Raw genomic sequence first — 13,627 nt, forward strand, 5'->3', positions numbered from 1 at the left:
TGGCTGAGACTAATTCTCTAAGGCCCCTTGGAGTCTTATCAGCAGCTCCACCAAGACATCCTCCCTGATGTCAATTGAAGGGTGCTGCTTTGCACCCGCTGAGGATTTGCCCTTTAAATCCACCCAGCTTGTGTCAGATGACCTCTTGCAACCTTTCTGCAACACTGCAAAATCTTTAATGGTTTGGCGCTGCTCAAAACCATTCCATTTTGTAAGAGGAAAGTAAGCAGTGTTCCACCTGCCTGGGAGGACCTTTTGCTTCAAGCTGATTAAGGAGGAAACACTGTCACAACCTCAGTTCTTCTAATGTGACAGTCAGTAATGAACAACTGAGTTGACTGATCTTTGCATTCTATGGCCAATCTATTTCCTATGGGTGTTTCCTGTGACTGTAGGAAATTATGGGCATGTCATAGTTTAGGAATAGTATTCCCCAATTTGGTGCACTGCTCACTAGTTTTTCCCACTGTGCACTGCTCACTCGTTTTTCCCTCATCCCCCCACGCCCCTTCAGAGGGATGGGGAGGAGAACAGGAGGCACAAAAAGGTGAAGATCACAGGTTGAGGTAAGAACAATTTACTAGAAACAACAATGAAATAAGAAAACAGCAACAACAACAATAGTAACAAGAGTGTTCAAGGTAGGTGTACCATTCACCTATCACATGCGATTGTGCAAGGATTCACCTCTGATTGCTTAATGCACAGCTGGGTGCCAGAACCAGGACAGGGCAAAGAAATTAAAGACTCGTGCCAGTCAATGATGAATACTCCAGAGTCAGAGCAACATGAAACCAGCATGTCCATATATGATATTTATTAGCACATATGTGTTAATATAAGGTTCTGTTCTCTATAAAGTGGTAGTCAAGAACTGAACAACTATGGGTTTGGATTATTTTTTCCTATCAGGAAATACATTTTGTCTGTATATGAACATTTCATGGATCCTTTTGCAAAAAAAAAAAAAAAAAAAAAAAAAAAAAAAAAAAAAACAACAAAGAGACTTATCAGCATCTTAGCAAAAAGAAGTCCAAATTCTTTTTAATTTTAAAACATAAAAAACTTTCCTTTGTTCAGACAGGTGAGTCTCTGAAACAACTATTAACAGTCCTGTTTAGGAAGTTATAGAGTTTGATAAACTTCTAGAACAGTAGAAAACAATCCAGACTGACATTTCACTTAGGAAATAACTACCTTTGCAAACATTAAAATCTCCATGCCTAAGCCCTCAGTTCCAACAGTCCTGTACATTCATGCATGGAAGAACCCATAAGAACACTGGCATGCCATAATGTTTGCAGGATCACTGCCTGTGAAAGGTTATTCACAGACACAGTCTCAGGCAAAATCACACCCTCAGTTATTACAACCCTGCCAAAGCCATGGAAATCCAACAGTTTTCTACTGTGTGAGGAACAATAGAGCTATTCTGGACAAGATTTATTCTGAAAAAGTAGAGGTTGAGGATAGTCATAATTTTCTTTTCAGAGCTCTAAAAGCTGCTGTGCCTGACCATGAAGGTTACCACAGAATGTATCAACCCACCAGAAAAGCTAAAGGCAGAGAAATCAGAAGCTGAAGGTGAAAGCACAAGCTTTCCCTTCTGTATGCCCCATTCCACATACTCCCATGGATTGTTTCCTTTGCTATGTTTTCTTTGCCACAGATTAAAAAATGAATCCTGGAATCACTGGACTTACAAGCCAGCAAAAGCACTTGATACTGCACTGCAGCCACAGAGGTGCAAAGCAGCCATCCCTGTCTATGTCCTGGGCAGTGATTGTGCTTCTGGGCTGCAGAACCCTCTGTAAAGATTTGTAGAGAGGGCACATGCCTGGGGAGGGAGGGGTCACACACTGTTTGGTTATCAAATTTTCCCCAGCAATGGTGATAGCACCACAGCACCTCAACATCCAGTGATAAAGACCTTGTTTTCCCCTTCTGGGAATTACCAGCCAGAGGGATGTGGACCCAAATCACCAGCTGCACTTCAAGGTGTCAGAGACATGAGAGCAAGGACCTCCCTGGGTATGTTCTCACCTTGGGGAATTAGAGCCATTTTAGGCAGAACAAAAGCTCTTGGTTTCTTACCCCACCTCACTCTCCAGGTGACACGATGTATGCTTCTCCTGACATCTACATCTACCCTGATCTTCCCCAGTTCCCTGCCCACAGTGTTCTGTAAACCTTCTTTAATCTCCTGCCAGGCACTGCAGGCTTACCCCCTGCCTTCTCTGACAGCTTGAAGCAAGGAGCACACTGCCCCATGCCCACTTGAAGGAGCAAGACTCAAAAATAAAAAATACAAGGTCACCATGGAACTGCATTAAAAATGTCTCTCTCACACATTATATACCAGTCAGAGGTTTTTCATACTGTATGGGAGACCATACACTGGAACAGATTGCCCAAAGAGGCTGTGGAGTCTCCCTCACTGGAGATATTCCAGAACTGACTGGTCACAATCCTGTGCCATGTGCTCTGTGATGATCCTGCTTGAGCAGGGAGGTTGCACCAGATGATACATCATGCTCCCTTCCAACCTGACCCATTCTGGGATCCTGTAATTCTGTGAGTAGAAGTCAGGTTGCACAGGAAGCGCTCTGAGCTCTAAAGAAGCTGCAGAGATGTACAAAGCCTCCTCTTAAATGTGGTGGAAAAGAAGACAAAAAAGGCAAAACTCAGGCTAGATATCTGTGATCTAATAAAATCCCACCCATGTCATCAGTAGCACTGAACTTTGCATTGGGAAATTTCATGCCTGAGCAGTGGATTCCAATTGCAGTGAGATTTTTCTCTGAGATCAAGACACTTAAAATATCCACTTTTTAATGTTTTTAGAGTTTCTCATGTTTTGGGTGAAATCCCAAACATAAATGACACAATAATTGCAGGCACAAATACATGTTGAGTCCTTTGAGAGGAACAGGGCTGTATCCATTCCATATGCTAACATAATCAGTGACATCCAGTATAATTGAAAACTGTTTACACTGTCAGTAATAATCCTGGAAGAAAGAGTTTTTGAGCTGCTTTTTATTGACACATACCTCATGCCAGAGATCAGCAAAAATGTAGGTAGTTGACAGAGCCAGCCACAGAGATTTTGTTTTCTCTAAATAAATCTGAATAAACAATAAAAGGTTAAGTGCTCTTTTTTCAAAGCTTGAAACACAAGCAAACAAATTGAGGGTAGAGAACTCAATTATATCAAGCAGAAGCTACTGGCAGTTACACTCAGCAGAGCTGAATAATTTTCAATTACTCTGGGAAGAGAGGTCAACAAAATATGTTCCCCATTCTGTCCATTCCTAAACCCAGACCTCCTAATGTTAGAGTGTCCTTAGGGTAATTCAGTGGGGTTTTCTTCCCAGCAAGCACTCTTTTCTCTACTTTGATATGTCAAGTTCTTTCCTTAGCATAAATATGTGCCTACCACAGAGAAAGCATTTGAACCCCCACCTTCCAAAAGCCAAACTTCCACTCTGTCACAGCCAAGCATTCAGCCAGAGAGGTGCTACAACATGACAGCTGCTGCTCCAAGTACCTTTCTGAGACAGGGGTGCTGAGGGTCTTAACCCAGCAAAATGAGGAGATGGCCCCATCCCTGAGTGACCTGTGTCAGTGTCAGAGCTTCCCAGTAGTGTCAGCACATCCCAGGTGATGCAGGGGGTTTTCCCAAGAAGGGACTGCAGAGGCTCAACAGGGCTGGCCAGAAGAAAATTCTCTGGAACGTGTTATGACTGTGATTCCTACCAAGTGATGTCAGGAGTTCTGAGTACAGCATACCAATTTTGTCATATCTTAACAGCTTTGAGACTTCATCTCTGCTTCCATCATTCTACTACACTTCTAGCTTCAGAGTTTCTTGCTGCAATTTATCCTTGGTTTTTCTCTCATCAGAGTTTGGGCAGGAGAGGGGTTATGTGAGTTTTTCTCTCCAAGAGGGAGGCAAAAGGAATGGAGTTACACTTTGTGTCACAAAGCATCTCCATCACCACAGAAAGGGAGAGGACGCTTCTGCTTTGGTATACATCACACACTCATATATATAACAAACAACATATGCAGGCAGGACGGCAAAATTTCTGGCATATAGAATGAACAAGGAAATTTTCTAAGTATTTCTGTTTTCACATAGAGCAGCACCTAAGTGTGGCAATTACAGTATCAGGAAAGATGCTCAAATGTTTATTTCTCCATTAGGACTTTACACTGCTATCTGGTCTAAATGGTGCACTGAATCCCAACAGAAGGAGCTTTTATGATGATAGTGTCATTTTTACATCAAATACAAGCTGATGATCTTCAGTTGAAGGAGAAAGCCATTAAAAATTGACTAACCTATTTTTTAGTCAGAAAATAGAGGTTTTATTTAAAACCTTTGTGTGAGAGGCAATCCATTTATCCTCAAATACCTGCCCATAAAGTTGCCAGTATATGTAGAGAGAAGACAAAAGAAGAAAAATAAACCTATTTTCTTACTTCCCACACAATGTGCAAAAACTGTCCACTTCGTATAAAAGAGGGTTTGAACTGGCTAGGAATTAAATGGATTCTGGACAGGAAAACTTCCTCACTCTTAGATTCAGTCCCTCCTTGGAGGAAGCAATTGTTGTTAGCTTCTCAGTGGGTGAATTTTCTCTTTCTAAGACTGGCTTAAATTTCATAGAACTCACCTCAGGCTGGACCTCAAAAGATATCTGGTGAGCTCTCTCTTATGAGAATCAGTGGGAGAGTCTTGCTGCAGGAAAACGGACCCCATTTGGAGGTCTTGGACTGTCAGGAAAAAGCAATAGAAAGGTATAGGCTTAAAAAGTCTTGCAAGTCTTATAGACATAATGTGTGCCACTGGCAGGTCAGTACACCCTTGTATTTTAGGAGGACATAAATGTCAGCCACTGCTGAGCTGCTTCCATCACCTAATTTTTATAATGTGGAATAAAACAGTCACAGACATAAGAAAAAGCAGTGAAAAAGAGATGGTGATTATGTCATCCCAGTCTCTCAGTTGCTTCCTAATTCCACTTTGGTGTTGCACTCCACTGCTCACCCTCTCAGTGCACTCTGCTGTAAGATTGTCCTGATGTTACTGTCTCTGCTACCTAGAAAACAACCATGGTTTTATGTGGGTGGCCTACAGGTTCCACAAGGAGAGTCTCAAATCCCTCATCCCCTGGTGGGGTATTCTTCAGTGTACACACATTACGTAGGTACTGCATTGCTGCAATATTTGGGAAATAAAAGCAAGCTAAGAAAAGAGGCAGTAGCTTATTCTTAAAAAAAACTTTTGGGCCACCACAGCTGTGCCCTTCACATCCATGTGCAACAGAGAAAGTTCATGTATAAGTCTCAGCCCCTTTCCATGTAGAGGAAATGGGAAACCAAAGATGTGGTAAGTAAACTGTTTCTTGCCCCATTTTTTGATGTACCTCTGAGAATTTCCAGGCTCAGGAGCCTGTTCGGCGCCCAATGTGAAAGGCACATCTTCAGGACTCTTTCTGAAAGGCAGGGAAGGGCAGAGGGGTTGTGACTTAGGGGCCAGCAGCTCCAACCTCTGTCATCTACCTGCTGGCATTCCATGATTTTTAATACCATCTTTCACATTTGGAAGGGCCAGTGATAATCACCCACAAAGTGATCTCACCATTCTGTTTCAAATAATTTTCTTCCACTCTCCTGTAAAACACTGCAAGATTTGGGGTGATTGATGATGTCAGTGCAGGAAGTTGTAGCACAACAGAGTGCTACACATGTTCCCTGCTCTGGGTGTTGTCTTGAAAAACATTTTATGCACAGCAGACCCCCTGCCTTGTTTCTCAGTGGGTTCTGTACAAAAGTGTTCAGATCCATGGGTAGGTTCCAAGTAAACTGTACTAATAAAAAGCAAAATAAGATGCTTTCCTGAGCTCTTTATGCAACATTCAGCAACAAAAATTCAGGTCAAATATAAGCAATAAACTCTAGGTCAAATTTAGGCAGCTTCCTTTTATTTGCTTCCATTCTATTGACAATGAATAATTCTTAGTGGGTAAACCTAAAAATATACCTCCAGTAACAATTGTTTTGCCTTGGGTATTTCTGCAGCATTCCAACTACAGCATCTATATAGCATTTCTTTTTCACCACGCTTACAAATACACACTCATACTTAATAGATTAGCATTTCCACTATACATTTTTGCAGTGTATCCGGTTAAGCAAATTGCTCAATTAGCTGAATAGGGTTTTTTCTTTCCATTGTGAAAAGACAGAGTCTTACCAAATGGAACAGCATTCTCAGTAAGAGGTCAGTTGGGTGTGATTTTTGGAATAAAGGAGAGAGGATGAGTGGGTTGTAAAAGATTTTTTTTAATTGTTCACATGTTATTGCCTTTAAAAGCCAAAGAGAGGGCAAACCAACACACGTCCTGGTTCATGCTGGTATGTAACTGTAGCGTGTTGTAGAGAAAGCCCACCATACATATCGGAATTTTCCTGTTACAGTGTGTACCTCATGGACACAGAAAAGATTGTGTGACTGTCAAATACCAAGTGTCAGGGAATGGTATATCCACTCGTTGGTAAAATAAGTCAGTTAATTTGGCAGGTAAGTATTAAGTAATCATATTGTCAGAACAAGGCAAGTGGCTAAGAAAGGAAGACAAAGACAAAAAGGAAAAAATATAAAGACAAAATAAGAAGGGACCAAAGAGGAGAGCGGGAATGGAGGGAATGCGTGAGTTTGATGGCCAGGTGATGAGAGAGTAAGTGATGATGATCCCTCTGTTCTGGGTGGTTCCAGGTCACCTTGTCCTCGTGTCTCACATTGGACTCCATTGCTGCTTTTCCACTCTCTGGGAGAATCTAAACATCATTCCACCTAGGTTTTATCACTATAGAATGTAATAGCTGAGAAAAATGCGATCAGGTTGCAAAGTTGGATATTTTCTAATGCATTAGATGATTTTTTTCAAGAAATTTTACCACTTTCATGCTGCCTATGGATTTTTATCATTTTTTGCCTATTCAAGTATTAGAAATATTAGTTTAATTTTTTAAAGTAAATACTGCTCCATTTTGATTTGAGTTTTCCCTTATTTGGTTTCAACAGTGCAAAATTTCAAATGAGCCAAATGAATTTTTTAAATTTCATTCTATTTTTCCTGAGGTAAAAATGTCTGATATTTGCCTAGGCAAAGTGTTGCATCACATACTCTATTTATGTTTCAGCATTGCTGTGACTTTTAAAAGCTCACAGCAGGAAATTAAGAAAAGCCTGAACTCATAATTATTAAATAATAATAAAAAATGTACTCTGCTAAGGTTGCATTTATTCAAAATTGTACAATTAATATATCCCCATGTTTCCATTAATATATATTCCGGTGGAGAAATTGATAGGAAATGTGGTCATGGCATGAACTTTACAGCAGATTTGAACAGTCTCTGCTGAGCAGAGTTTAATTGAGCAAAGCAGCTTGGATAAGGAGTACTGTACAAAAATGAGATTATCCATCATGCACCATGTAAATGATCAATATCCAAGTCCTCCTTCTATTGGCAGAGTTGGAAGGAGTCTACTTAACACAATCAGACATCACAGGCAATGGGGAGTTTAAATGTCCCCTTCCCATGTGGGGCAAATCATTATTCTCTTAAGCTTACTCCAGCCTTTACCCTCCTTGCTGTGCAGATGAAAACACCTGCAGCTTCTAAAGCCAGCCCAGGGCAACATCATGTAGGGCTCAAATTTCACTTGTTGCTCTGACCTGTCCTGGAGCTCAGTCATCACGCAAGTAAAACCTTCCTTCACAGAACATCAGTGCAGAGCCTTAAGCACCATTTGAGACACTGGTGGCAACATAACCTTCCTTGGTTTCTCATTACAATGGTGAATTTGTGGCATCTGTTGTCCTGTCTTCACTCATCAACCATAAGTTGTTAGTGCTTGCCTTTATGGTTCTTCTGTGCCACACAGGGTCTCTTACTTCATGATTAATTCCTTCCTTCAGTCTGCCAGCGGTGCTACCTGACTATTTTCTCACCTCCAAAGCCAGCCCAAGTTTTACTCCTTGCTCGTAAAGAGTTTTTCACGGGCTCCTGCAGAGTCACTGTTATTTGTCTCTATATTCCCCACAAAAGCTTTGCCAGAAGGGCCCACAAAGCACAGATCTAGACCAAGGACTCAGCACACCACAATCTATGAGTGATGAGTGCCATGCAACTCTTTTTTCTGTGATCATGTGTCTGTTTCAGACAATCCTGTTCTCATACTTTGACAAACTCCTAGGCAGTCGGCTGCTCTCCTCTGAAATACAGATCCTCAGTGGACTCCTGGAGATGCTACTGCAAAAGACATAATAAAAATCTAGAACTCAACTCTGTCTTCTGAATTTATCTTTCTCTACTGAGGATCATGGGGCAGGTAATGTCCCTGGATGAGCCAGTGCACAGGTCTCAAAAAACACCAGAGCTGAAGGAATAAGTTCTCAGACTTCCACATAATAGTGGGAAGCTTTAATTTTATTTCATTATTTTAAAACACATACCCAAAACTCTGAATAACTGGCAAGAAGCAAGGTTTAAAAGGAGAAGAAAGGTTTTCTTAAGCTTTTTACTTAAATTGTGTTTATTGTGCATGGAGACCAAATACACACAGTGTTTATTTCTTGAAAGCACAGAGAAAAAAAAAACAAATGTGTTGCTGTTGTTGGAGACAAAGGATGAGATGTGCAGGGCTTCCACAGCACCTGACAGAAGAAGTGTCTGATTCAAGTCAAATATAAGCAATAAACTCTAGGTCAGATTTCAGCAGTTTCCTTTTATTTACTTCCATTTTATTGACAGTGAACAACTCTTAGTGGGTAAATCTGCAAATATACCTCAATACCAATTGTTTTGCCTTGGGTATTTATGCAACATTCCATGGGTGTTTATGCAGGAAAAAGTGTCTGATTCAGGTCATGCTGATTCTTTACACACTAGTGTACATTGTAATACAACAAAGCCAGTGGCTCTTCTGCCTTCTCAAAGAGGAGGTACAACACAAAATGCCCCAATCCCCACCCAGAATTAAAAGCTTATTGCTAAATATTCACCCAAATTCATGCCCGGAGACTAAATAATCAGGAGATAATGAGCAGAGCCCTGTTGCCATAGGAAAACATTCTGGCTATTCAAGTAACATGTGCAAGTGCCCCAGAAAAAGCAATTCTAATCATAATTTTATCTCTGATATCATGGAAATAACCACAGGTTTATTCTTTAAAGCTGAGAAAAACAGCCAGCAAAAATTTTATTTCACCAGTCTTCACTGACAGACTCTCTTGTCTGCAGCAATTCAGTACTCTGGCTACTGAAGCTCATCGCTTTTTCTTTGCCTCCCTCAGTGCTGAGGAGATATTTATAAGTGTTGCAGTCAGTCTTGAAATAAGTATACAGCTCAAGGGTGCTGCATGTTACCAGTCAAGCAGAAGAAGACAAATAAAAAGCAATGAAAAGACACGATATAGATATAGGGGGGATTGTGACTACCAAAGAGCTAATGGTTTTGTGATGGTAAGAACTGACTTAGAAGAATACCCAGTATTAGTAATGGTTTTGTTGAAAAATCTCTTCACACCATTAAAGTATTATGCTGTTCTTTATCACACTTTCCCTGCCTCTTCTTTTCTTTGCTAGTTGGTTGGGGTTTTTTATACTCTTTCTTTAAATCTCCCCTACTGGATTGAATAGCATTGAGCTGCCTTTGCCATACAAAATCACAGATCAGTAGATTTTTGTTTCATTCTAGACATAATTTGAGACAATCAAATTCGAATGGCAATTTTGTGCTCACATTATTTATTTATTAACGGTCTCTGAAATACAGGGGAAAAGGAAAATACAAAACCCAGTATATGCAGGAAAGTGAAAAAAAAAGTGGGGAAAAAGCAAGAACAAAAAAGGAAAAAAAGAAAATAAGTATTTTTCTCTCTGTTTTTTCTTCTAAAAGATGAAAAGCTACTGGGCCACTCCCTTGCATGGATACACTCAGTACAAGAGGCTGAAAGGATTCCAGCAGGACACCACTCACAGAGCTCTCACCATCTGTCCTGAGCAGCTCCAGTCTAAATTACAGCTGCCTCGGGGTCCGTGTGTCCCTAACCAGCGTGCAGGGTGCCCAGCTGAGAGGCACTGGAGTACACCAGTGTGTCCTGTGTGGTCTGCATCCCAAGGAGAGGATGCTGGTGCAAACCAGCCACATCAGCCCTGTCCCTGCAGCCCCTTGTCCCCCTTTTGCATCCTCTCAGCCAAGAGATTGGATGCCAGGATACAGGTGTAGATAAGAACATGGCATCTCTGCTATCTCAAAAGCACAGAGGGAGAAGAGTATGAGACAACATCTGAGCTGCTCCAAAGCCACAAGCTTTAATCCTGGGCTAGGTGAGAATTTTTCACAGGTAATAGGACTGGGAGCTGCCCCAGGCCCCAGGGAAGGAAAAGGACACTTACTTTTCTTTGGACTTTGCCCAAAGTATTTATTTCATTATTTGACATTGATTTTGCTGGATAAGTAACCAAAGTCCAGGATGAGAAGAGCAGACACATCTTCAGAAGTTGGACTGTGCTGTGCCACCAGCATAAGCTAGGAAAAAATGGTGCATTTCACAACTGCTTTCTATTGCTAGCCCAACACTATAGTCCTGCATTAAAAAAATCACTTCAAATTAAGGAAAGGGAAAATGTGTTCTTCGTCCTCATGGCTAGGTTGTCCTCCTTCCTCCCCTTCACAAGAAATATTTTTAAATTAAATGTGTTAGCAAGTTATGGGTATTTACCTCTTTGTTTGTAGAAACAGAAGTAAATTTGCTGTAGGATGATCCTTACTTTTAAATATATTTCATTAGTATTTGTGTATAAAATGACAGCCATGCATCCTGCATGAATGACTTAACTTGCTTTTTGTATCTTCTTGTCAGGAGCTCAAGGGCTGCAGAAGAGGTTCCCAAATTACATTTCCCTCAGACATATTTCAGTATACAAGTAAATGTCCAATTTCTACACATTCTGAGCACCGAGTTGCAACCCCCTAGGACTACACCCTCCTTCAATCTGAAAATCAAGACCCAAGATTCAAAAAGAAAGCCCATGCTGAAGGCTCCTTCAGTGCAGGTTTTATGCCTGAATCAGTACCCTGCTCAGTAGGCTTGCCAGCTTTTCCCAGTAATAACACTTCACATTAGTTATTTGAGCTCAGATGCAGCATTTGCAGAAGGAAAACATTCTGCAGTTTACCATTCTGGAAAGATATGATTGTTGTGTTGTCAATAATGAGAAGGATTACAGAGTAGGTGAATTTGTTACATATATGTATGGCCCATGAAATACATCCCTTATGAATCTTTAAATATTATCAGCCTACAGTAATTGTTACTTACACTCTACCTACTTCAGCCTTCTTTCCTTCCTTCCTTTCCTCTGAAGAATAATTTGACAGTTGCATTCTTTGAGAAAGTTGAACTACAAAATTATTTCCATGTCTAACAGGAACACAAGTATGCTAGTGTAAGTACAGTTACGAAAATGTGGACAAATTTGAAACCCTCTGTTGGGGGTTAGGTTTCTTTCTTTTTGTTCCTTTTTACTCATAGAATTTTTCCCTTAAGTTGCTAGGAAACACTAACAACTGTGTCCTTAAGAAAAACAAAAGAAGTGGCCAAGCTCAGGGGAGGAAGGCATCTGGTTGTACTTCTCTTATCTGGGAGTTTCTCTGCTGTCCCAGCCTGGTGCTCCTGAGAGTCCTCCTGGGGCACCGGGATCAGTGCCCCAGGGTTTGTGAAGCCAAGCCTCTCCTCCATCCCTTCCCCTCTCAGCCGAGCCGCCATTGCCGCGTGCTCCCCGGGCCCGCACCACAGCGCCCCCTGCAGCCGCGGGGGAATCACCGCACCCGCCCTGCCCGCCGGGAGCCAGCAGCGCCCCTGCCGGCTGTGCCCGGAACTGCACCGAAGGGGAAAGTGCGGCGGCTGAGAGCGGGCAGGGACGGGGTTTGTGTTCTGTTTGTTACTAATGCTGTCGGGTTTGTTTGTTTGCTTGCTTTATCATACATACCAGTAAAGAACAGTTATTCCTATTCCCATATCTTGGCCTGAGAGCCCCTTAATTCCAAAATTATAATAATTAGGAGGGAAGGGGTTTACATTTTCCATTCCAAGGGAGGCTCCTGCCCTCCATAGTGGACACCTGTCTTTCCAACCAAGACACCCTCATCCATATGAAAGCAAAAAATAGCATGTTTTGTACATCTGAGATGGTCTGGAGAAACATAAGGATGTGGTGGAATGGGAAAAGGCAGAAGGAATTAAACCCTCACCCCCTACTGCAGACCCAGAGCTATCCCCACTAGCATTGTAAAATGGAATTTATAGCTAAAATCAGGAAAATAGATGCAAGCATTAGGATCACAGGTGCTCCTTCACTGACAACCTATTATAAAGCTCCAACTGTGTCCAAAGTTATAAAGCAATTTCATAGTTATATTTATCAGGATGAAAAATGTGCAAATCCACTTCTCTAGCTTTTTTTTTTCCTTGATATGTCATTGTTAAAAGATTCCTGCTGCACCTAGCAAGGCTTCCCCAGATGTTGATCCAGCGCTGCAGTGAATGGCAAATGTAGAGCCCAGACACAGGAAAGAGGCGCACAAGCCCTGCAGCAAGGGGAAGGAGAAGGCTCCTGCCAGCCCCTAAGAGGAGAACAAGGCAGAGCACTTGTTCACACAACTCCCAATGGTAAACAGAGGCCAAAGAAATCCCAGCAAGTGAATGTAATTTTTTTTTAAATGCACAGAACAAGATATAGAGGCCAAGAAAATAAAAGGACATTTTAGTAGACATATTCTGAGAGTGAGGGACGTGAAAAGAAGGATGTTTGGAAATGGTGAATAAGCAGCCTTCCAGGATGACAGCCATACTGAGCCTCCAGCCAGTGCAGGATGCAGTCATTAACAGAGTTGGAGAAACTGGAGCAGCCACAAATTCTCCACCTTATGGCATCTGTGTGTTAAGAGCAAAATTCAGCTGTTTCTGGGTACATTTATGGAAATGAAATCGAGGTATTAAAATTATGTCATCAAAATCACATCATGCATTACAGGCAGAAGGGAAACTTTTTGTACTATGCATGCAAAGAGCTAAGACATGCAGCTCATACACACAGTGGTTATAGAAATCAGCCTTTCCTGAAAACAACTAGAAACTACTTACTTATGACCAAACAGGCTTGGCTTTCTCAAAAGCCATTCTGAGAATCCAAACATTATTTTTTCTTCTAAATCACAGATTAATTATTTTAAAGGGAAATGAAAATTTAAATAGCTGAGAAAATAAAAGCATCTGCTTAAGAGTATCTGCCCAAGCACACTGGAGGAGATTCCAGCAAAAGGGATAGGAATGTCCAGAAGGAGATGGGAACCATGCTTCTCCACCCTACCAAAAAAAAAAAAAAAAAAAAAAAAAAAAAAAAAAAAAAAAAACACCAAAAAAAAAAAAAAAAAAAAAATACACACAAAAAAAAACACCAAAAAAAACCATCTAGGGAATCTGCATGGCACATGACCAGCACACACAGTTCAAAATTAAAATCAGAGGCATTCCCAAACTCT

Source organism: Vidua chalybeata, chromosome 2, assembly GCF_026979565.1.
Source record: "Vidua chalybeata isolate OUT-0048 chromosome 2, bVidCha1 merged haplotype, whole genome shotgun sequence".
Taxonomy (NCBI): Eukaryota; Metazoa; Chordata; class Aves; order Passeriformes; family Viduidae; genus Vidua; species Vidua chalybeata.